Raw genomic sequence first — 24,303 nt, 5'->3', positions numbered from 1 at the left:
CCCTGGCCGTGGCCGGCTGCACAGGCTCCCGGGAGGGGAGGTGTGGAGAGTGACCTGTGCTCGCCCATAGGCTTCTTGGTGGCGGCAGCAGCAGCCTTAGCGTCTCACGCCCGTCTCTGGGGTCCGGGCTGATAGCCGCGGCTCGCGCCCATCTCTGCAGCTCCTTTAAGCGGCGCTCTGAATCCCCTCTCCTCACGCACCAGGAAACAAAGAGGCAAGAAAAAGTCTCTTGCCTCTTCTGCAGCTCCAGACATTTTCCCGGACTCCCTCCCAGCTAGCTGTGGCGCACTAGCCCCTTCAGGCTGTGTTCACGCAGCCAACCGCAGTCCTCCACCTGGGATCCGACCTCCGAAGCCCGAGCCTCAGTTCTGAGCCCACACCGGTCCCGGCAGGTAAGCAGACAAGCCTCTCGGGCTGGTGAGTGCTGCTCGGCGCCGAGCCTCTGTGCGGGAATCTCCCCGCTTTGCCCTCTGCACCCCTGTGGCTGCGCTCTCCTCCGTGGCCCCGAAGCTCCCCCCTCCTCCGCCACCCGCAGTCTCTGCCCGCGAAGGGGCTTCTAGTGTGTGGAAACCTTTCCTCCTTCACAGCTCCCTCCCACTGGTGCAGGTCCCATCCCTATTCTTTTGTCTCTGTTTTTTCTTTATTCTTTTGCCCTACCCATGTATGTGGGGAGTTTCTTGGCTTTTGGGAAGTCTGAGGTCTTCTGCCAGCGTTCAGTAGGTGTTCTGTAGGAGTTGTTCCACATGTAGTTGTATTTCTGATGTATTTGTGGGGAGGAAGGTGAGCTCCGCGTTTTACTCTTCCGCCATCTTGAAGCTCCTCCTGGTTCTGTGGTTTCTATCTACAAGCAGTGCTAACCAGTGTAAACCATCAAGTAAGAGGTTCAAGCTGGTTATTCTGTGACATCCACTGCACCTGGCCCTGTTGGAAACTCTAGAGCCAATCCTAGGTCCATTGTTAAGCACGATAGGTTACAAAAACCTATCACTTTCCACTTCCAGCTTCTCATTTCTTTACATATAGCTCCCAAATTTTTATAACCACTTTTTCCAGAGCTCAGTCATTTCTCACGCTTTTATAGTCCATGTGAATAATCAGAGACAGTAAACTGGAATATTTATTGCAGAGTGTCTGCTTCTTGCCACCTTCAAGACCCACTGGAGAAAGAACCGAAACTGATATGAATAGTGAAGACGATTCTCATGAGCATTCTTCTAAGGTATGATTTGTGTCATATTGCAATTTTCCATCTCACTATGACTCTCAATCCACAGCCTACCAGAAATATAACTATTTTAAAAATAAATAATTAAACTTATTTCTACTTTGAGCCTCAATTTTGACAGAGAGGCAGAAATGTAACTTTAGTCACTTTGGGGTTTCCACGCCCTATTTCCAATATTGTATCAACTCTCCATTTCCCCCTCCCCCCAGGCCCTGGTAATCACCCTTCTACTTTCTGTTTCTGTGAATTTGGCTACTCTAGACACTCAGATAAGTGGAATCAAACAGTATTTGTCTTTCTGTGACTGGTTTTTTTTAACTTAGCATAATGTCTTCAAGGTTCATCCATGCTATAGCATGTGAAAGAATTTTCTTTCTTTTAAAGGCTGAATAATATTCTATTGTTTGCATATACTGCATTTTATTTATCCAATTATCTGTTGATGAACATTTGGGTTGTTTTCACCTCTTGGCTACTGTGACTAATGCTTTTATGAACACGGTGTGCAAATATTTCTTCAAGACCTTTCTTTCAATGCTTTTGGATATATACCCAGGAGTAGGATTGCTGGATCATATGGTAGTTCTGTTTTTAATTTTTCAAAAAAACCACCATACTGTTTTCCATAGCGGCTTTACCACTTACATTCCCACCAACAGTGAACAAGGGTTCCAGTTTCTCCACATTGTCACCAGCATTTGTTACTTTATATATATATATTTAATCGTAGTTATCCTATGGGGTGTGAGGTGCTCATGCTACTCTTGTCTCTCCTCTCCAGTATATGGGAATACGTCTTCTTAGTTCCATTGCAAAGTTTGTTATGGGAAAATCAGAGCTGTGGTAAAGCCTTTGGCTACATATGCACATTATCTGCTTCCTAATAGACGATGCAGAATTGACCATGTGATTCACATGCCTCAACATTTCCCCAATCTCAAAAACGCACCAGGGGGATAGCAACCTAGGCATCAGATTCACCATCTTAACCTGGGTTCAAATTTATGCTCATGATTAGGGTGAGCAAGATTTGACTGGGGTACAAAAAGGAGATTTCGCATTCAGTTTTAGATGCTTTTTACAATGTCCTCTAAAGCAATGTACATGGGTTTACAATCTTTGCTGCATTCCCACTGTGCAAAATGCAATATCTGACATATATAGTGTTCAATGAAAGTTTAGTTATCAGTTAGGTGGAAGAGAGAGAGGGAGAAATGACAGGGGAGAGAGTTACAGAGAATGAGAAAGAGGTAGGGAGGAATGGTGGAAGGAGTAAAATAAGGAAAAAGGAAGGAAGGAAGGAAAGAAGTGAGGGAGGTAGGGAGGGAGGGAAGAAGGAAGGAAGGAGAAAAGGAAAGTAAAGAAAGATGAAAAATAAGTCTATTGGTCCCAATTTCTAGGTATGGAGTCTGGTTAAACTTTTTAAAAAAGGTTACACAGGTGATTTTGGAACATAGTCAGTTGAAAAAAACTGGTATAGTCTGAGAAGATAATAAGTCCTGGAAAGGGCAGGCCTCTGAAAAATAACAACATTTAAGTAATGGGGATAGAAAGAGACTCCAGTAAAAGAGAAAGAAAAGCAGCAGATAAGGACATAAGAGTAAAACCCTGAGATAGTGGTGCCACGGAGCCCAGGGAAGAAAAAGCGTCTAGAAAGTCATATTCAACAACCATCTAAGGTTGTGAAAGGTCAAGTAAGGTTAGACTGAGGTATGCTCACTCATGGAAGCATGAGTGTTGAAGTCATAGATTTGGAGTAAATGGGAGTTGAGTAATTTGAGCAAGTGAAGACATCTTATTTAAGAAGCCAGTAGAGAGTGAGAGGTTGAAATTACAGGAAATTAAAACAAGTAATTAATGAATAGAAATCCTGGAAGAGAAGGGAGGTGGTGTGACCAAGAAGACAAGTAGATATATTAGTGGGAAAGAAAATACAACCACGTAGAACCTGGTGTTGCAGGTTCCTGGTTTATAGTTAAATAGGTGGCATGTGGAGGGACGTTGGAGTTTATACCTAATCCCTTTAATTGTATCAATGATATAATATGCAAAGTTACCAGGTGAAAATATAGGGGGTAGAAATTGGGTTGGAAGGCTTGAAGGGAGTCACACATGTTTGGAATATTAGTTGCTAGAATGCTAGAATGGAACTGGGCACTGACCTGAAACAAGTCAAAAGGAGGATCATCGAAGCTCAGCTGAATTTGGAGACTCTGAATTTAGATTGATACCTTCAGACTTCTTCTCCAGCAGTGTCCAGAAACTCAGACACAGGAGAAGAGAACTATGGATATGAGACTGATACTGGGGTTTGATTTTGAAAGGGAGATGTACTTAAGCTGGAGGAACAGAAAACACAGTTGTAGGGATTGGTGAGTACAGTGCAGGTGAACGACTGCAGGCTTCAGGTTGAGGAAGGAGGGAGGGGTTTGCAAACAGGGGGAAATGGAGGGTGGTTAGGGGACTACAGAGGTCTAAGGTGGTGGAAGAGCAGTGTGCTAGGACATTAATGGGTGGTGACAAGGTCCAAGACATGACCATGAATAGGGGTGACTGAAGTGGTATTCAACTGCAGATAAGTCCTACAGTTGATATCATGGGATGGAGAGCTTAGAATGACAGATTGGACAGTAGCAGAACTTAGAACAGAGAGGAGCCCAGATGCCAAGGCCATTGATTAATGTGGTCGGTAAATAACATTGAACAAAACTGTGAAAGGTGAGAAGGGACAATGTGATGTTACAACTCTCCTAGGCAGGAAAGTTTTACACAATAGTAAAGGAATAGTAGTTACGAAGCAGCCTTGGTGAATTAGAAGAAGGTCAGTCTCACTTATAGACTCCTGTGTCATCTATGGTAGAGAAGATTAAACCTTTCCATATAAACATGAGTTCTGGAGACAGAAAGTCTTGGTTCAAAGCCTCACTCAGTCGCTACTATTTATGCCCGTCACATCAGCTCTCCAATATTCTATCTTTTAATTTGCAAAATTGATAATGATTATAACATTTACCTCATAGAATTTTTGTGAGGATTAAAGAAATCAATCCAGGTATAGCACCTAACCTAGTGTCTGGTGCACAGTAAGTACTTAATCAATATAAGATAATATTATCTAAACACAAATAAATGTAAGATTTCTGAAGATGAGCAGTTGTATTTCTGTTCTCTACCTCACACTCTTCTCCCCCACCCCTATCCCCAACCTGATGCTCCCATAGTCTGCCGCGTTGAAGTTATGTAGCAACTTCATTCTTATAATTGCTCAAGCCCAAAATAACCATTTTTGACTCTTCTCTTTCTTCTTGTTTGTTTCTTCTTTTTTTAAAAAAAATTTTTATTGGAGTATAGTTGATTTACAATGCTGTGTTAGTTTCAGGTGTATAGCAAAGTGAATCAGTTATACATATACATATACCCACTCTTTTTTAGATTCTTTTCCCATATAGGTCATTACAGAGTACTGAGTAGAGTCCCCTGTGCTATAAAGAAGATGTGGTACATATATACAATGGAATATTACTCAGCCATAAAAATGAAGGAAATAATGCCATTTGCAGCAACCTGGATGGACCTAGAGATTGTCATACTGAGTGAAGTAAGTTAGACAGAGAAAAGACAAATATCATATGATATCACTTATATGTAGAAGCTAAAAAAGTGGTACAAATGAACTTATTTACAAAACGGAAATAGTCTTCTCTTTTTTCATACTACACATTCAGTCTTCCACAAACTCTGTGTGCTCTATCTTCAAAAGGCATCCCGAATCCAATTTTTCCTACCAGTTCAGGTATAGAAAGTCTCATGAAACTCACTCTTATTATCAAACCAAAATAAACTAAATAATGTATACAATCATAGTTTAAAAAAAGCACATTAGTGAGCTGAAGACAAGATAATCCAATGACCTAAACTCCAGAAAGCGAAGAGCCCTTTACAGAAGGAAGACCCATTGCTGTTCTCATCTCTGGTGGAACTGCAGGAAGAGGAATTCACCATACACAGCGTAGGCAGAAACAATGTGAAAAACAAGCTTTCAACAGCTGCCTGTGAAATGATAGCATCAGAGAGACAGGGAAAGCCAGAGACTTAATCCATATCTAAGGAGTGTGTATATGGTGCATATTTTCATTTTTCTTTCCAATTCATTTTCCACCCTTCTCCACCCTGCTCTAGACCCAGGGAGGATGACCTCTGTTGCCTACAACAAAGGACTTCCTTACCTTTTGGTTCCTGCTTGGATTTGGCGAATGGGAGACATAGGCAGGATATTGGAATGTGGGGAGAAATTGAAGACAGAGTATTTATTCTCCTGGTTTCTTCCCTGACGAGTCGCCATTGTTGACTTCAGTTTGCCTACTGAAGGCCACAGCTCCTGTCAAGTTACCTGAATACAGAGTTACCTTCTCTGGGTTCTAGATACCACCCCCTTATACCTTCAGGTCTAGGCATGGTAATGTCTCTTCCCTCTTGTCAGTAAAGCAATATTGCACTAAACCCAGTAAGTTTCTCTAAATCTTGCCAACACTTTTATTAATGGTCACTTTATTAAACTCTTCTCAAATTACCCAGTGTGAGTGTGATACCTGTTTCCCTCAAGGATTCTGGCTGATACAATATGGCATCCAAGTTCAAGAGTCCTGAGTAGTGTATCCACCATGACAAAGTGGAACATAGTCCTAGATTGAATGAAAATAGAGTTCAGGGAAACCATCACCTATTGACCCTTTGGGGTCATAATTAGACAAACTAGGTCTTCAGGTTCTCCCAGGCTTTCTCTGCCCTTTAGGTTTGTGGATCACGCATTTCCATAACTTGAACATATTGTGTACTACATGCAGGTCACCCAGAGTCCCTTTGAATATTTTGAAATTTAGTTCCTACAGACAGTGGCTCTTTCTTGAGAAAACTTTATTGAGATATAAGTGCATATGACATTGTGTAAGTTTAAAGTGTACAATGTGATTTGATCTATGTATATATTGCAAAATGATGACCACATTAAAGATTACTTAACACATCCATCACCTCACACAGTTACTTGTTTTTGTGGTGAGAACTTTTAAGATCTACTCTCTTAACAACTTTCAAGTACACAATATAGTACTGTTAACTATAGTCACCATGCTGTACATTACTTCCCTCAAACTTATTTATTTTTATAACTGGAAGTTTATAACCTTTGACCATCTTCACCCATTTCCCTCAGCCCCCACCCCTGCCTCTGGCAACCAGCAATCTACTCGGTTTCTATAAGTTCAGTTTTTTAAGATTCCACATATAAGTGAGATCATACAATATTTGTCTTTCTCTGTCTGACTTAGGCCACTTACCTTAATCCCCTCAAGTTTCATCCATGTTGTAGCAAATTGCAAAATTTCTTTTTTATGGCTGACTATTCCATTGTATGTATATGTAACATTGTCTTTATCCATTAATCTGTCAATGAACACCTTAGGATGTTTCCATGCCTTGGCTATTGTAAATAATGCTTCAATGAACATGGGAGTACAGATATCTCTTTGAGATAGTGATTTCATTTCCTTTGGAGAAATACCCAGAAGTGGGATTGCTGGATTATATGGTAGCTCTGTTTTTTATTTCTTGAGGAACCACCATACTGTTTTCCATAGTGACTATACCAATTTCATTCCCATCCAGAGTGTACGAAGGTTTCCTTCTCTCCATATCTTCACCAGCACACATCTCTTGTCTTTTTGATAATAGCCATCCTAACGGGTGTGAAGTGATACCTCATTATGGATTTGATTTGCATTACCCTAATGATAGTGCTGTTGAACACATTTTCATGTACCTGTTGGCCATTTGCATGTCTTCTTTGGAAAGACATAGATTCAGGTCCTTTGCCCATTTTTAAATTGAAATATTTGTTATTCTGCTATTGAGTTGTATGAGCTGAGTGCTGGTTGCTGTTAAGCCCTATCCCCTTTCTCAGTCCCTATCTGATCCCTAGTGGTTGAACCCCACAGATTCACCCAGTGATCCCCATGAGGCGACACTCGAGTGGGCCTTCCTGGAAGTGTTTTGTAATACTTTGGGCTCTCTTTTCCCACTGGAGGAACCGTAGGCCCGGGGGGCCCTCTCAGTGTAGCACTGTGCTGGCCTGGGGGAAGGGTGATGTGGTCAAAGTGAAACTGCTCCTCCTATCCTTCCAATGTGGTCTATCTCAGTCTCTGTGGTCCAAGGAGGTGCTTCAGCCCCATCCCTGGGTTCTGGGATTTTCACAATGGAGTCTTCTATGGATAGCGGCTAGTTGGTCTTCTTGTAAGGGGGACCAAAATCATGAACAACCTATGTCATCATCTTACTGATGTCACCTTGACAGTGGCTCTTCCTACAGCACTGGGTAGCTCAGTCACAAGGCTGCTTACATAGGAGCGAGGCAAGAACAACATAGCATTGCACTATTCTGCAGATTCTTTTCACACAAAATTGTTTCATTTCTGAATGGATGGATGGCCCCATGGGTCAGGGCATTTTATGCTGGGGTGATGGAGAAAAAAGGCCATTAATTCTCAAAACTTTTTCCTCTTTGAGAATTTAGCTAGTTGGATAGTGAGGCTAAGAAAGTCTATGATAACATTCAGTCAGTTGGTAGTAGTATGGCAAATTGAGAAACCTCAGTGTGACCTTTGATGGTTGGCTGGGGAGAAGCAGGTCCATCTAGGACTTAGCCTGTATCACTGTTACATGAGTCATTTTCACCTGCATCATTCAGTGTGGAAAATATATGTGCCACAGGGACTTGACCTCAGGCTGTTCAAAATGCATACTTTTTCTAGTTTCCATGGAGATGGTTGCAGTGAGGCCAGCTCGGGTCCTGTACATGGCTGTGTCTAGGGAGTGTATTAGAACTGTGTCTGTGACCAATTCCACTCCTCTTCCAGGAGAGAGCATACATTACTATTCTTTGGTGCTAGAATAGTTGCGGGCATGGAAAAGGTCAAAGATCGTGCCTTGGTTTTTGTTTTTTATTTAACATCTTTATTGGAGTATAATTGCTTTACAGTATTGTGTTAGTTTCTGCTGTATAACAATGTGAATCAGCTATATGGATACATATGGCCAAGCGTCCTCTGAATCGAAGAACACTAGTCAGAATACAGACATAAAGCAGGAAGATTGAGAGTTGGAAAACAGGGTAAATTTTGCTATAAATTGGAAAGACTAAGCAGGAGAGGAGCCACAGGCTGTGAGGAGCAGTGTAAGCAATAAAATACCCAGAGGTTTAGTGAGCAAGGGGTCACTCTGTCTGGATTGCCTCAGAGATGCCCACTGGCCACTAGAGAAAGGGATATTTAGGGCATTGCATGTGTTCAAAATGAGAAGAGGAGCTTTCAAGGGATGTAGGATATACCCTCAGGTGGCAATCAAGAAATGGATGGTAGGAGGAAAGGGGGAGCACCTACTGGGGGCAAAGACCCAACTCAGAAGGGAGTTTGGAATGATAGAGAATGGAGATGGTGAAAACTCTGTGTTCTGTAATCCACTGATACTCCTTAAAGTCTATTATATTTGATGTCTCCTCTTTTCCAGCATGATCTTCAGTAGAACCCTTAAAGAGGGAAGATCTTGTTTTTGAGGAAGAAGGAAACTGCAGTATCTCTGGCTGTGCTGGGAGGGAGGGCAGGTAAACTCTAAGCATGTAAGTGAGAGAAGAGTGAGAGAGAGAGAGGGAAGGAGGGAGAGAGAGAGAGAGAGAGAGAGAGCAGAGTAATAACCCTAGGTTTAGTAGCCAAAGCAGGAAATGCAGCCAGAGGCTATTGCTCAGTGAAAAGACCTCATGAGACCACCTCGACAGTTGGTTAATAGGAGAACCAAGAGAGTGAGCTACTACAAAAAATATGAGTCAATCAGGAACTAATTTTTATGAACACAAACTGAAAAGTTGTCCCTTTTATGGATGGCCTATGGTGCTGTGATGTGCTGAGTAGTATCTTCTTATAGATCTGTGTGAAAGCAGACACTAATGTGAAGCCAAACAGTTTTATATTTGCTAATTCATTGAATCCCAGCAACAATTCTGGGAAATGGGTACTGTATTCATATTTCATCTTAGATATGAGAAAAACATGAGTCTCGGGTAGGTTAAGTGATTTACCATATGGGATGTAATGAGTAAGTGACAGAGGTGAGCTTCCCTGGACATTTTTCTCTGGATTCCTGGTTAAGTGCTCCATCCTTTTGACCACAGCTTCCTCATGCTGTTCTCTGTAGAAATTCCAAATGAAAAAGACAAATTTAATGAAGACAGTGGGCAGGCTGGCCACCTAGGCATGTTACCAAAAGAAAACATTGCCTTGTTTTTGTATGTTTAAGATCTTGCCTTACCCCTCAGACTCAATGATGGCTGCTCCTTTTCTGGCTCTTACCTCCAGCTTCCCTCGTTGGCCATAGTTTAAACTCTTCTTCACTGTTCTACTTTAGGCTGCTGTGGGTAAGCACCTTATTGGATCCAGACAAGTTTCAGAACTCTACCACCTAAACATACCTGCTCCTTTGGACATGGACTACTAGATTCACTCCAAACCCATATGGAGCACTTCTGGGTAACTTAGGTAAACTTGAGTTATTTCTGTCTACGCTACCAAGGTTTCTGAGAATAATGAGGTAGACACCCTCTCTATAGTTCTTAATTAATCAGGAATATCTGAGGTCTGATGTGAAAGCAGTCAGAACTACCTCATAAACAAGGAATTAGAGCAGGATATGATGCTAGAGGCATGGACATGAGTGAAGGTTGGGGGAAAGGGTGTTTAAGGAGGAACACAGCAGGTTGTTCTATTAATACATGTATACTATAGTGTGCTGCCATATACCCCATTTCCCCTCTCAGGATCCAGGCAATAATTACTCCAGCTGCCAGTAGTCTTGCATGTTGATAGCTCATAGCTGAATTCTTCCTCAAAAATTGCCTTCAGACAAATGGAGCTACCTGTTCTAATATTATGACTTCCTCTCCGGGGGCAGACTGTATGCACTAACTGGTTGGAGTAAGAGTATATGGGTCCAGCCCCCTGGCCTAAGTGTGTGTCAGCTTTCCATGTCCACCGCAGCTCTAGAGCTCCCTGCAGGATTGGCTGGGTCCTTCACTGTGACTGCATCACCATTCAGCTTTTCTCTCTCCTCGATCCTGTTTCCCTCGTTCCCACACAAGTGTTGCTAAAAGTATTCCCCAGTAAACGTCCTACAAGCAAATCACCTTTTCAGAACCTATACTCTGGGAAACCCATCTTGTGGGAGTTAGTTCCAGGTATGGTCCTGGGAAGCAGCACTAAAATGGGGTTTTCAGCTGGACACTTGCTGACCATCTGACAAAGAAAAACCCATTATTGACGGTAGGTGGAGCACTGATAGCCCATCTCATATTTGTTAAAACTTTTAGTGGTGGTGAGCTGGAATGGGATGTCAATGCAAGGCACATAGTAGTAGGTACATTGTCTCCAATGTTTGAGAGATATGGGGGAAATAGTAAATGTGAAGACTTTGAAATTGGATTGCTATTATTGGGAGTATTTGATATTTTAGAGAAAGATATTAAAAAGCTGAAAGTGACTAAGCGCTAATTAAAGGCTAAATGTGCAAACCAGAGATCTTCCTTAGGAGCATATAAAGAGACTCTCATCTCATTCAGCCTGACAAAAACTGAAGATGAGGTCCAGTACTTAATTATAAAAGTAGCAGAGCAGAGAATGTTGAATTCTCAGCCCTGGCAAGTCTGCTGTGCCAAGGTTTGAGCCCTGATTCAGGACTGAAACCCTGAGAAATGGGAGGGAGTTATCAGGGTCGATATGCAAAGAAAAAATGTTGAATTTAAAGATTCCCCTGAATATTCTGAGTCTACAGAGGTGACCCAATCCCCCTATGTTAAGGATTGATGCTTGCAGATAAGCACAGAAAGGCAAACTGTGCCCACTCCTCCCACCCCTAGAATCTACCCTCACTTCCTCTCCTTACCACCAGATCAACAATTAGCATTAAGTCACAACACAACCCAGCCAGGGAATTATAAGGCCTTCTAGGATACTGAAGGAATTATACCACAAAGCAGTTATAGTACCTAGCCAATGTGTATCGATAGGAGCTAGGAAGGTATGTATGTGGCTGTATTCTGAGGGTAATGGATAAGGTATAGGATGGAACATAAAACTGGATAAGGGAGATTTTAAAATATGGGAATACTCCTATTATATAGGATCTAATACCTTAGCAGAGACCCCAAAAAACAGTGCTAAAATGCTACTGGGTTAGCTCTTAGTAGCTTGAATAAAGCAAGGTGAAGTAAAAAGATCTGAACTGCTGTGGCAGATGGTGAAAAAAGGAATCAAAAGGCTCAGAGAAATAACCATGCTAGATTATACTCTATGTATACTATAGAGTATACATGCTACGAAGGCTGAAAAATTTATCACATAATATGTTCCTTAAAAGAGCCTTGAGAACACTCCACAGGTCAAAACAAAGATTTGCACTGATGATAGAGAGTCACCAGCACCAATGGGAAACTTAGTTGTGGCCTTCTTGAATAGTTCAGAGACACAATAGATTTTGCTTCTACGGAACTAGGCTCTGGTGTGTTAGGATCCTTAAATAATAGAGGCCAAGTGGTGACATTTAACTGTCAGAAGCAAGGTAGATGAAATTATCACAATGAGCAACAAGGTCAGAGTAGAAATCTGACCTCTGGAAATCTATGGATATAATATATATAATATAACACAGTATTCCTAGGGTGCAGGAAGGATGGGCAGCCATCAAGGGCACTGCTAAATCTATACAGTTAGAAGAAACCAAGGATAGATGATCAGGAGGCTGCAGGAAGCCACCTCAACAAAAGTCACTATCTTTTGCCCAGTTTCTGGATCTGAGCCAGTTTATAGACCCAGAACCCATTGATGGAGAAAGAAGATTAGTTTCCAGGAGAAAGGGCTCTGAAACATTACAGAAAGTATGTCATAATGATTTACCCAATTCTTCTCCAAAGAGACCTATAGCCATTTACTCAGGTATCTGTACACTGGGAAAAGAGGGATACCTAGATATTTCAAGGACTGTTAGATACAAGGTCTGAGTGGAGATTAATACCCAGAGAATTGAAGCATCTTCATGCATGACTTTTAAGTGTGGGAGCATATGCGGACTAAGTATCAAATGAAGTCCATTTAATTTACCAGTTTGGCTTCTACAAAAACACCTGGAGGATGAATATGTTTGGACTACTGCAAACTCAACCAAGTAGTAGCTCCATTTGCAGCTGCTGTGACAGATATGGTATCTTCACTACAGCAGATTAACACTATCTTGGGCACATGATAAATCGCCAATTATCTGGCTAACATATTCTTTTCTGTCCATATTAGAAGAGAGGATCAGAAACAGTTTGCATTCACTTGGGGCAGACAACAATATACATTTATAATCCTGCACCAGGGCTAGAGCATCTAGCCATTTCACAAAACATTACATTGGTATTGTATATCTATGAAGTCATGTTGAGATGAGCTGATGAGCAAGAAGTGACTAGTATGCTAGAGACCTTGCATAAGACTCATGAACTCCAGAGGCACAAGATTAATCAGGGACAAGGGAAATGGCATTTGGATGTATCAGTGAAGTGATGAACATCTTGATTCTACATAATCATTTATTGAAATTGATTTTCATGTTCCTTTCTTCTTTTCTAATGTAAGCAGTAGAGAGCTCAGAAATAAACCCATACATATATGGTCAACTAATCTTTGACAAAGGTGCCAAGAATACACAATGGGGATAGGATAGTCTCTTTAATAAATGGTATTAGGGGCTTCCCTGGTGGTGCAGTGGTTGAGAATCTGCCTGCTAATGCAGGGGACACGGGTTCGCGTCCTGGTCTGGGAAGATCCCACATGCCGTGGAGCAACTAGGCCCGTGAGCCACAACTACTGAGCCTGCGCGTCTGGAGCCTGTGCTCTGCAACAAGAGAGGCCGCGATAGTGAGAGGCCCACGCACCACGATGAAGAGTGGCCCCCGCTTGCTGCAACTAGAGAAAGCCCTAACACAGAAACGAAGACCCAACATAGCAATCAATCAATAAATCTTTTAAAAAAATACATTAAAAAAAATGGTATTAGGAAAACTGGATATCCACATGCAAAATAATGAAATTGGACCCTTATCTTACTCCGCATAAAAAATCAACTCAATATGGATTAAAGACTTAAATGTAAGACCTGAAACCATAAAACTCCTAGAAGAAAATATAGGGGATAAGCTCCTTGCCATTGGTGTTGGCAATGACTTTTTGGTATATGACACCAAACTCACAGGCAACAAAAGCAAAATGAAGCTAGTGGGACTACATCAAACTAAAAAACTGCTCAGCAAAGGAAACAATCAGCAAATGAAAAGGCAACTTACGTATTGGGAGAAAATATTTGCAAACCATGTATCTGATAAAGGATTAATATCCAAAATATATAAGGAACTCAACTCAATTGAAAAAAGAAAGAAAGAAAGAAAGAAAGAAAAAAGGCAAATGACCTAAATAGACATTTCTCCAGAGAAGACATACAAAGCCAACAGGTACGTGAAAGGATGCTCAACATCAGTATCAACAAGGAAATGCAAATCAAAACCACAATGAGATATCATCTCACTCCTATTAGGATGGCTGATATAAAAAAGACAAGAAACAACAAGGTTGGACAGGATGTGGAGAAAAAGAAAACCTGTACACTGTTGGTGGAGGTGTAAATTGGTACAGTCATTATGAAAAACAGAGTGGAGATTCCTCAGAAAATTAAAAATAGATCTGCCATATGATCCAGCAATCCCATTTTTGGGTATATATTCAAAAGAAATAAATTCAGTATCTCAAAGAGATATTTGCACTCCCAAATTCATTGCAGCATTGTTTACAATAGCCAAGATATAGAAAAGACCTAAGTGTTCCTCAACAAATGGATGGACAGGGCACTTTCCTGGCGGTCCAGGGGTTAAGACTGCGATTCCAGTGAAGGGGGAGCAGGTTTGATCCCTGGTCGGGGAACTAAGATCCCACATGCCGCACAGTGCAACCAAAAAATAAAATAAAACTAAAATTAAAAAAAAACCCAAATGGATGGATAAAGGAATTGTGATATATATACATATATATGGATGTATATATAATGAAATATTATTCAGCCTTAAAAAAGAAGGAAATCCTGCCTTCTGTGACAATGTGGAAAAACTTGGAGGACATTATGCTAAGAGAAATAAGCCCAACATAGAAAGGCAAATATTGCATGATCTCTCACTTATATGTGGAATCTAAAAAAAAGGTGAAACCTAGAGAAATAATAGAACAATGGTGGCCAGGGCCTGTGGGATGGGGGAAATGGGGAGATGTTGGTCAAAGCGTATAAACTTTCTTTCTTTTTTTTTTTTTTCCACACACACACACACTGTATTTTATTTTTACAAGAGATAAATAGACTGACACCAAGCATTGTAAACTTTCAATTATAAGATGAATAAGTTCTAGAGATGCAATGTACAGTGTGGTATCTACAGTTAATAATAATAATAATGTTTTGTATACTTGTAATCTGCAAAGAAAGTAGATATCAAGTTTTCATTTCACACACACGATGATAACTATGTGAGGCTAGGGATATGTTAATTAGCTTGATTTTGGTAAATATTACACAAGGTATACTTATATCAAAACACCATGTTGTATACCTTAGATATATACAATTTTAAATTTGTCAATCATACCTAAATAAAGGTAGAAAAAATCATTTAGACTTATAACTTTCCCTCCAAACACTGCTTTAGCTACATACAATTTTTAATATATTGGGTTTTTTTAACATCTTTATTGGAGTATAATTGCTTTACAATGGTGTGTTAGTTTCTGCTTTATAATAAAGTGAATCAGCTATATGTATACATATCTCCCCATAGTCCCTCCCTCTTGCATCTCCCTCCCACCCTCCCTATCCCACCCCTCTAGGTGGTCACAAAGCACCGAGCTGATCTCCCTGTGCTATGCGGCTGCTTCCCACTAGCTATCTATTTTACGTTTGGTAGTGTATATATGTCCATGCCACTCTCTCACTTTGTCACAGCTTACCCTTCCCCCTCCCCATATCCTCAAGTCCATTCTCTAGTAGGTCTGTGTCTTTATTCCCGTCTTGCCCTTAGGTTCTTCATGACCATTTTTTTTTAAGATTCCATATATATGCGTTAGCATATGGTATTTGTTTTTCTCTTTCTGACTTACTTCACTCTGTATGACAGAATCTAGGTCCATCCACCTCATTACAAATACCTCCATTTCATTTCTTTTTATGTCTGAGTAATATTCCATTGTATATATGCACCACATCTTCTTTATCCATTCATCTGTTGATGGACACTTAGGTTGCTTTGGACACTTAGGTTGCTTCCATGTCCTGGCTATTGTAAATAGAGCTGCAGTGAACATTTTGGTACATGACTCTTTTTGAATTATGGTTTTCTCAGGGTATATGCCCAGTAGTGGGATTGCTGGGTCATATGGTAGTTCTGTTTTTAGTTTTTTAAGGAACCTCCATACTGTTCTCCATAGTGGCTGTACCAATTTACATTCCCACCTACAGTGCAAGAGGGTTCCCTTTTCTCCACACCCTCTCCAGCATTTATTGTTTGTAGATTTTTTGATGATGGCCATTCTAACCGGTGTGAGATGATACCTCATTGTAGTTTTGATTTGCATTTCTCTAATGATTAGTGATGTTGAGCATCCTTTCATGTGTTTGTTGGCAATCTGTATATCTTCTTTGGAGAAATGTCTATTTAGGTCTTCTGCCCATTTTCGGATTGGGTTGTTTGTTTTTTTGATATTGAGCTGCATGAGCTGCTTGTAAATTTTGGAGATTAATCCTTTGTCAGTCACTTCATTGGCAAATATTTTCTCCCATTCTGAGGGTTGTCTTTTGGTCTTGTTTATGGTTTCCTTTGCTGTGCAAAAACTTTTAAGTTTCATTAGGTCCCATTTGTTTATTTATGTTTTTATTTCCATTTCTGTAGGAGGTGGGTCAAAAAGGATCTTGCTGTGATTTATGTCATAGAGTGTTCTGCCTATGTTTTCCTCTAAGAGTTTGATAGTGTTTGGCCTTACATTTAGGTCTTTAATCCATTTTGAGTTTATTTTTGTGTATGGTGTTAGGGAGTGTTCTAATTTCATACTTTTACAGGTACCTGTCCAGTTTTCCCAGCGCCACTTATTGAACAGGCTGTCTTTTCTCCACTGTATATTCTTGCCTCCTTTATCAAAGATAAGGTGACCATATGTGCGTGGGTTTATCTCTGGGCTTTCTATCCTGTTCCATTGATCTATATTTCTGTTTTTGTGCCAGTGCCATACTGTCTTGATTACTATAGCTTTGTAGTATAGTCTGAAGTCAGGGAGCCTGATTCCTCCAGCTCCATTTTTCGTTCTCAAGATTGCTTTGGCTATTCGGGGTCTTTTGTGTTTCCATACAAATCGTGAATTTTTTTGTTCTAGTTCTGTGAAAAATGCCAATGGTAGTTTGATAGGGATTGCATTGAATCTGTAGATTGCTTTGGGTAGTAGAGTCATTTTCACAATGTTGATTCTTCCAATCTGTTGTATTTTTAAAATTAATTTTTATTGGAGTATAGTTGATTTACAGTGTTGTGTTAGTTTCTACTGTACAGCAAAGTGAATCACTTATACATATACATATATCCACTCTTTTAGATTCTTTTCCCGTATAGGTCATTACAGAGTATTGAGTAGAGTTCCCTGTACTATACAGTAGGTTCTTATTAACTATCCTTTGTATATATGGTAGTGTGTATATGTCGATCCCAATCTCCCTATTTATCCCTCCCCACCTTCCCCCTTGGAAACCATAAGTTTGTTTTCTACATCTGTGACTCTACTTCTGTTTTGTAAATAGGTTCATTTGTACCATTTTTTTTTAGATTCCACATATAAGCGGTACTATATGATATTTTTTTCTGACTAACTTCACTCTGTATGACAATCTTTAGGTCCATCCATGTTGCTGCAGATTGCATTATTTTGTTCTTTTTTATGGCTGAGTAATATTCCATTGTATATACGTACCACATCTTTATCCACTCCTCTGTCGATGGACATGTAGTTTGCTTCCATGTCTTGGCTATTGTAAATAATGCTGCAGTGAACATTGGGGTGCGTGTATCTTTTCTTTTTAATTTTTATTGAAGTATAGCTGATTTACAATGTTCTGTTAGTTTCAGGTGTACAGCAAAGTGGATCAGTTATACATATACACACATCCACTCTTTTATAGATTCTTTTCCCATATAGGTCATTACAGAGTATTGAGTAGAGTTCCCTGTGCTATACAGTAGATCCTTATTAGTTATTTATTTTGTATATAGTAGTGTGTATATGTCACTCCCAATCTTCCAATTTATCCCTCCTCCCTTTCCCTCCTGGTAACCATAAGTTGGTTTTCTACATCTGTGACTTGATTTCTGTTTTGTAAATAAGTTCATTTGTACCATGTTTTTAGATTACACATATAAGCAATATCATGTGATATTTGTCTTTCTCTGTCTGACTTACTTCACTTAGTATGATAATCTCTAGGTCCATCCATGTTGCTGCAAATGGCATTATTTCCTTCTTTTTTATGGCTGACTAATATTCCATTGTATATATGTATCACATCTCCTTTATCCACTCCTCTGTCAGTGGGCATTTAGGTTGCTTTCATGTTTTGGCTCTTGTAAACAGTGCTGCAATAAACATTGGGGTGCATGTATCCTTTCGGATTATGGTTTTCTCCAGATATATGCCCAGGAGTGGGATTGCTGGATCATATGGTAGTTCTAGTTTTAGTTTTTTAAAGAACCTCCATACTGTTCTCCATAGTGGTTCTACCAATTTACATTCCCACCAACAGTGTAGGAGGGTTCTCTTTTGCCCACACCCTCTCCAGAATTTATTGTTTGTACACTTTTTGATGATGGCCATTCTGACTGGTGTGAGATGATACCTCATTGTAGTTTTGATTTGCATTTCTCTGATAATTAGTGATGTTGAGCATCTTTTCATGTGCTTTTTGGCTATCTGTATGTCTTCTTTGGAGAAATTTCTATTTAGATCTTCCACCTATTTTTTTATTGGGTTGTTTGTTTTTTTTTGATATTGAGCTGCATGAGCTGTTTGTATATTTTTGAGATTAATCCCTTGTCAATTGCTTCATTTGCAATTATTTTCTCCTATTCAGTGGGTTGTCTTTTCATTTTTTTTACGGTCTCCTTTGCTGTGCAAAAGCTTTTAAGTTTAATTAGGTCCCATTTGTTTATTTTGGTTTTTATTTCTATTACTCTAGGAGGTGGATCCAAAAAGATATTGCTGCGATTTATGTCATAGTGTTTTCTGCCTTAGTTTTCCTCTAAGAGTTTGATAGTGTCTGGCCTTACATTTAGGTCTTTAATCCATTTTGAGTTTATTTTTGTGTATGGTGTTAGAGTGTGTTCTAATTTCATTCTTTTACATGTAGCTGTCCAGTTTTCCCAGCACCACTTATTGAAGAGCCTGTCTTTTCTCTATCGTATACTCTTGCCTCCTTTGTCATAGATTAGTTGACCATAGGTGCATAGGTTTACCTCTGGACTTTCTGTCCTGTTCCGTTGATCTATATTTCTGTTTTTGTGCCAGTACCATACTGTTTTGATGACTGTAGCTTTGTAGTATTATCTGAAGTCAGCGTGCCTGATTCCTCCAGCTCCGTTTTTCTTTCTCAAGATTGCTTTGGCTATGTAGTTGTCTTTTAAAATCCAATCTGAAAACATCTACCTTTAATTGAAATGTTTCAAAAATTTACACATGACTTGATTATGTACCTTGTTACTTTAATTTTTTCTCATCTTTCTGTTTCTTTTCTAATTGTTCTGTATGTTCTTTGATCATTTTTCTCCTTGACTTTTTTTGAATTGACTCTCTTTTAGTATCCCATTTTATCTCCAACTGGCTTTTTATCTTTACCTATTTGTTTCTTTTTTAGTGGTATTTCTAGGGTTTAATATATGCATCTTTAACTTGTCATAGTCTATGATCCCTATACTATGCATCAAATACTATGATACTATACCACTTCATGTATAATGCAAGAAACTTGAAACAGTATATTGCCATTTACTCCTTCACATCTTTTTTTTTTTAAAATGTTTTGTTTGTTTGTTTTCAATTTATTTATTTATTTATTTATTTTTGGCTGTGTTGGGTCTTCGTTTCTGTGCGAGGGCTTTCTCTAGTTGCGGCAAGTGGGGGCCACTCTTCATCGCGGTGTGCGGGCCTCTCACTATTGCGGCCTCTCTTTGCGGAGCACAGGCTCCAGACGCGCAGGCTCAGTAGTTGTGGCTCACGGGCCTCGTTGCTCCGCGGCATGTGGGATCTTCCCAGACCAGGGTTCGAACCCGTGTCCCCTGCATTGGCAGGCAGATTCTCAACCACTGCGCCACCAGGGAAGCCCACTCCTTCACATCTTTTGTGTTATTGTTCATTTTATCGTTACATATGTTATACATTTAACAATAAGTTATTCTTATTTTTGATGTAAACAGCTAACAAAATGGGAAAAAACCCAGCTTTTTTACATTTACCCATATATGCTATTTCTGGCGCTGTTCATTCCTCTGTATACATCTGAGATTTTAATCTGCTATCATTTTTTTCTGGCTAAATGCCTTCCTTTTACCATTCTTATAGTTCAGGTCTTATGATATCAAACTGATTCAGCTTTGTTCATCTAAAAAAATCTTTCTTTTGCCTTCACTTAAAAAATCAATTGAAATGATATATAATTTACATACCATAAAAATCAGTCATTTAAAGAATTCAGAGAGATTTGATGAATGTATATGCCTGTGTAACCAACACTGCAAACAACATATAGTACATTTCCATTATCCCCAAAGTACCTTTGTGCCCATTTGCAATCAATAATACCTCTCAACCCCAGGAATGCACATACATCTACTGATCTACTTTCTGTCATTATAGATTATTCTTGCTTTTTCTAGAACTTTATACAAGTGAATTAATTCAGCATGTGTATTCTGCTTTAGACTAGCTTCTCTTACTCAGCATGTTTTTGGATCTTCCCACATTATTAATGTATGAATACCTGTGTTAGATAGAATTCTAAGATGGGTCCCAAGATCCCTACCCTCTGGTGTACCTACAGCATTTCCAAGTTATGCAATTAAGCCCTGATCTAGGTGCTAATGTGAAGGAATTTTAGAGATTAATAACATCCAAAATCAATTCACTTTAAGACAGGGAGCCTATATTTTATTTAAATTGCATTTCCAATTGATTGTTGCTAGTATATATTGTAAAAATACCATTGATATTGGTATGTTCAACTTGTATCTTCTGTCCTTACTAAATTCATTTATTAGTTCTAGGAATTTTTTGGTAGATTCTCTAGGATTTTCTACTTACACAATCATGGTGTTTGCAAATAAAAACATTTTACACCTTCCTTTCCAATCACAATGACTTAACTTCTTTTTCTTGCCTATTACAGTGAATAAAATGTCCTGTAGAATGTTGAAAGGAAGCAGTGGGAGTGGACATCCTTGGCTTTTCCTGATTAGGTGGAAACCATTAAGTCTTTTATCATTGAATATGACATTAGCAGTATGTTTTTAAAATAGATGTCCCTTATATTGGGAATTCCCTGGTGGTCCAGTGTTTAGGGCTCTGCATTTCCACTGCAGGGGTCACGGGTTCAATCCCTGGTCGGGGAACTAAGATCCTGCATGCTGCATGGTGCAGCCAAAAAAAAAAAATAGATGTGCCTTATAAAGTTGAAGACGTCTCCTTATATTCCTAGTTGGCTAAGAGTTTTTGCCAGGAATAGGTGTTAAATTTTGTTAAATGATTTTGATAATACCCATTCTATGGGGCATGAGGTTACATCTCATTGTAGTTTTGATTTGCATTTCCCTAACAGTTAGTGACATTGAATATCTTTTCATGTGCCTGTTGGCCATCTGTATGTCTTCTTTGGAAAAATGTCTATTTAGCTCCTCTGCTAAATGGGATTTTTAATGAGGTTGTTTGTTTTTGTTGTTGTTGTTGAGTTGTATGAGTTCCATTCAATGCAATCCTTATCAAACTTCCAATAACATTTTTTTCACAGGAATAGAGCAAAAAAATCCAAAATTTATAGGGAACCACAAGAGACCCTGAGTAGCCAAAGCAATCCTGGGAAAAAAGAACAAATCTGGAGATATTACACTCCCTGATTTCAAACTATATTGCAAAGCTACCATAAATCAAAACAGCATGGTATTTCCAGAAAAACAGATACAAAGATCAATGGAACAGAATTGAGAGCCCAGAAATAAACTCAAATATATATGGACAATTAATTTATGACAGAGGAGCAAAGAACATGCAATGGAGAAAAGATAGTCTCTTCAACAAAAGGTGTTGGGAAAACTGGACAGCCACATGCAAAAAAAAAAAAAGATACTAGATCACTATCTCACACCATACACAAAATGGATTAAAGATTTGAGTGTAAGACCTGAGACCATAAAACTCCTAGAGGAAAACAAAGGCAGCACGCTCTTTGTCATTGGTGATAGCAGTATTTTTCTGGACATGTCTCCTCAGGCAGGGGAAACAAAAGCAAAAGTAAATAAATGGTACTAAATTAGACTAAAAAGCTTCTGCACAGCAAAGGAAACCGTCAACAAAGTGAAAAGACAACCTACTGAATAGAAGATATTTGCAAATCATATATCTGATAAGGGGTTAATATCCTTTGACTTTTTGATAATACCCACCCTAACAGGTGTGAGGCAATATCCCACTGTGGTTCTGATTTACATTTCTCTGATGATGAATGATGTTGAGCATCTTTTCATATACCTGTTGGCCATTTGCATGTCATCTTTGGAAAAATGTCTAATCATGTCTTTCCCCAATTTTGAAAGGAGGAATTATTTATTTTATATTTTTTCTGGCACATGGTTGCTTAACCATTACAACCATTACATCAGTATTGAGTAACCAATGTATTCTGGTTACAAATGTGGAGAAATATAAGCAAAAGACTGTGAGGCAGTCAGCTCAGCATATCATTATATTTGATACTGAAGATTTCATTATGGGTTCTTTTGAATGATAATGGATATTTAAGAAATTTTCAATTAACTTTGGCTTTCTGACTAGAGTACAATTGACTGTCTTGGGTTTTATTCCAGTTTTATTATTTTTATTTTTTATTTTTTTTCTTGTGAAATATTAAATTTATTTGTAATTCAATTTCAAGTTATGAGGGGCACAATAAGTGAAAATATAAAAGGAATAGAATAATTGAAGCACCAGATTTTACAGTGTTTCGAGACAGAGGGCTTCTCACCTTGTGAGTTCATCAGTGTGAATAAAAGTTAAGGCTCTGCTGAAGTGTGTCCCACATTTATCACATTAAGGTTTCTCTCCAGTGTGAGTTTCCGGTGTATTTAAATGTGAGGCTCCAGTTAAACTATCTTCCACATTTATAACTTATATAGGGGTTCACTTCAGGGTGAGTTTTCTCATGTCATCTAAGGTTACAGCATTGCCTGAAAGCCTTCCCGCATTGATGAGACCTGCATGGTTTCACTCCAGTATAAATTAGCTTATGTTAATTCAGTGGTGAATAAAGGCTGAACGCTCTTCCAAATTGATTGCAAGCATAGGGTTTCTGTCCTGTGAGAGGTCACTCATATGGCGTGAAAGTTGAGTCCTATGTGAAATCTCCTCATATTTGTTACATTCAGTGGGCTCTTCTCCAGTGTGAAGTCTCTGCTATTTTTTTTAACATCTTTATTGGAGTATAATTGCTTTACACTGGTGTGTTAGTTTCTGCTTTATAACAAAGTGAATCAGTTATACATATACATATGTTCCCATATCTCTTCCCTCTTGCGTTTCCGTGTCCTCCCACCCTCCCTATCCTATCCGTCTAGGTGGTCACAAAGCACCGAGCTGATCTCCCTGTGCTATGCGGCTGCTTCCGACTAGCTATCTATTTTACGTTTGGTAGTGTATATATGTCCATGCCACTCTCTCACTTTGTCAGAGCTTACCCTTCCCCCTCCCCATATCCTCAAGTCCATTCTCTAGTAGGTCTGTGTCTTTATTCCCATCTTGCCCCTAGGTTCTTCATGACCTTTTTTTTTTCTTAGATTCCATATATATGTGTTAGCATACAGTATTTGTTTTTCTCTTTCTGAGTTACTTCACTCTGTATGACACACTCTAGGTCCAACCACCTCTCTACAAATAACTCAATTTCGTTTCTTTTTATGGCTGAGCAATATTCCATTGTATATATGTCCCACATCTTGATCCATTCATCTGTTGATGGACACTTAGGTTGTTTCCATGTCCTGGCTATTGTAAATAGAGCAGCAATGAACATTTTGATACATGACTTTTTGTGAATTATGGTTTTCTCAGGATATATGCCCAGTAGTGGGATTGCTGGGTCGTATGGTAGTTCTATGTTTAGTTTTTTAAGGAACCTCCATACTGTTCTCCATAGTGGCTGTACCAATTTACATTCCCACCAACAGTGCAAGAGGGTTCCCTTTTCTCCACACCCTCTCCAGCATTTATTGTTTCTAGATTTTTTGAGGATGGCCATTTTGACCAGTGTGAGATGATATCTCATTGTAGTTTTGATCTGCATTTCTCTAATGATTAATGATGTTGAGCATTCTTTCATGTGTTTGTTGGCAATCTGTATATTTTCTTTGGAGAAATGTCTATTTAGGTCTTCTGCCCATTTTTGGATTGGGTTGTTTGTTTTTTTGTTATTGAGCTGCATGAGCTGCTTGTAAATTTTGGAGATTAATCCTTTGTCAGTTGCTTCATTTGCAAATATTTTCTCCCATTCTGAGGGTTGTCTTTTCGTCTTGTTTATGGTTTCCTTTGCTGTGCAAAAGCTTTTAAGTTTCATTGGGTCCCATTTGTTTATTTACGTTTTTATTTCCATTTCTGTAGGAGGTGGGTCAAAAA

At 39.2% G+C, this 24,303-nt stretch overlaps 1 protein-coding gene across 2 annotated transcripts in view; it reads left to right on the top strand.

The window, feature by feature from the left end:
* IGSF1 (immunoglobulin superfamily member 1) overlaps positions 1–24,303 on the top strand; it is a 453,756-nt gene that overhangs the window by 74,809 nt on the left and 354,644 nt on the right. Inside the window, exons 1-2 of one of the 2 annotated variants that reach the window (XM_082377828.1) lie at positions 68–392; positions 1,127–1,219. The exons of the other annotated variant lie outside the window; for it this stretch is intronic. The gene's annotated coding sequence lies outside the window, so the exon portion shown is untranslated. Of the gene's footprint in view, positions 1–67; positions 393–1,126; positions 1,220–24,303 lie in introns of those variants that run through there. 2 annotated transcript variants of the gene reach the window in all.

This window comes from Balaenoptera borealis, assembly GCF_965194805.1.
Source record: "Balaenoptera borealis genome assembly, chromosome: X".
Classification (NCBI taxonomy): domain Eukaryota; kingdom Metazoa; phylum Chordata; class Mammalia; order Artiodactyla; family Balaenopteridae; genus Balaenoptera; species Balaenoptera borealis.
The sequence above is the reverse complement of the archived record's forward strand: the minus strand, read 5'-3'. Positions and strand labels throughout refer to the sequence as shown.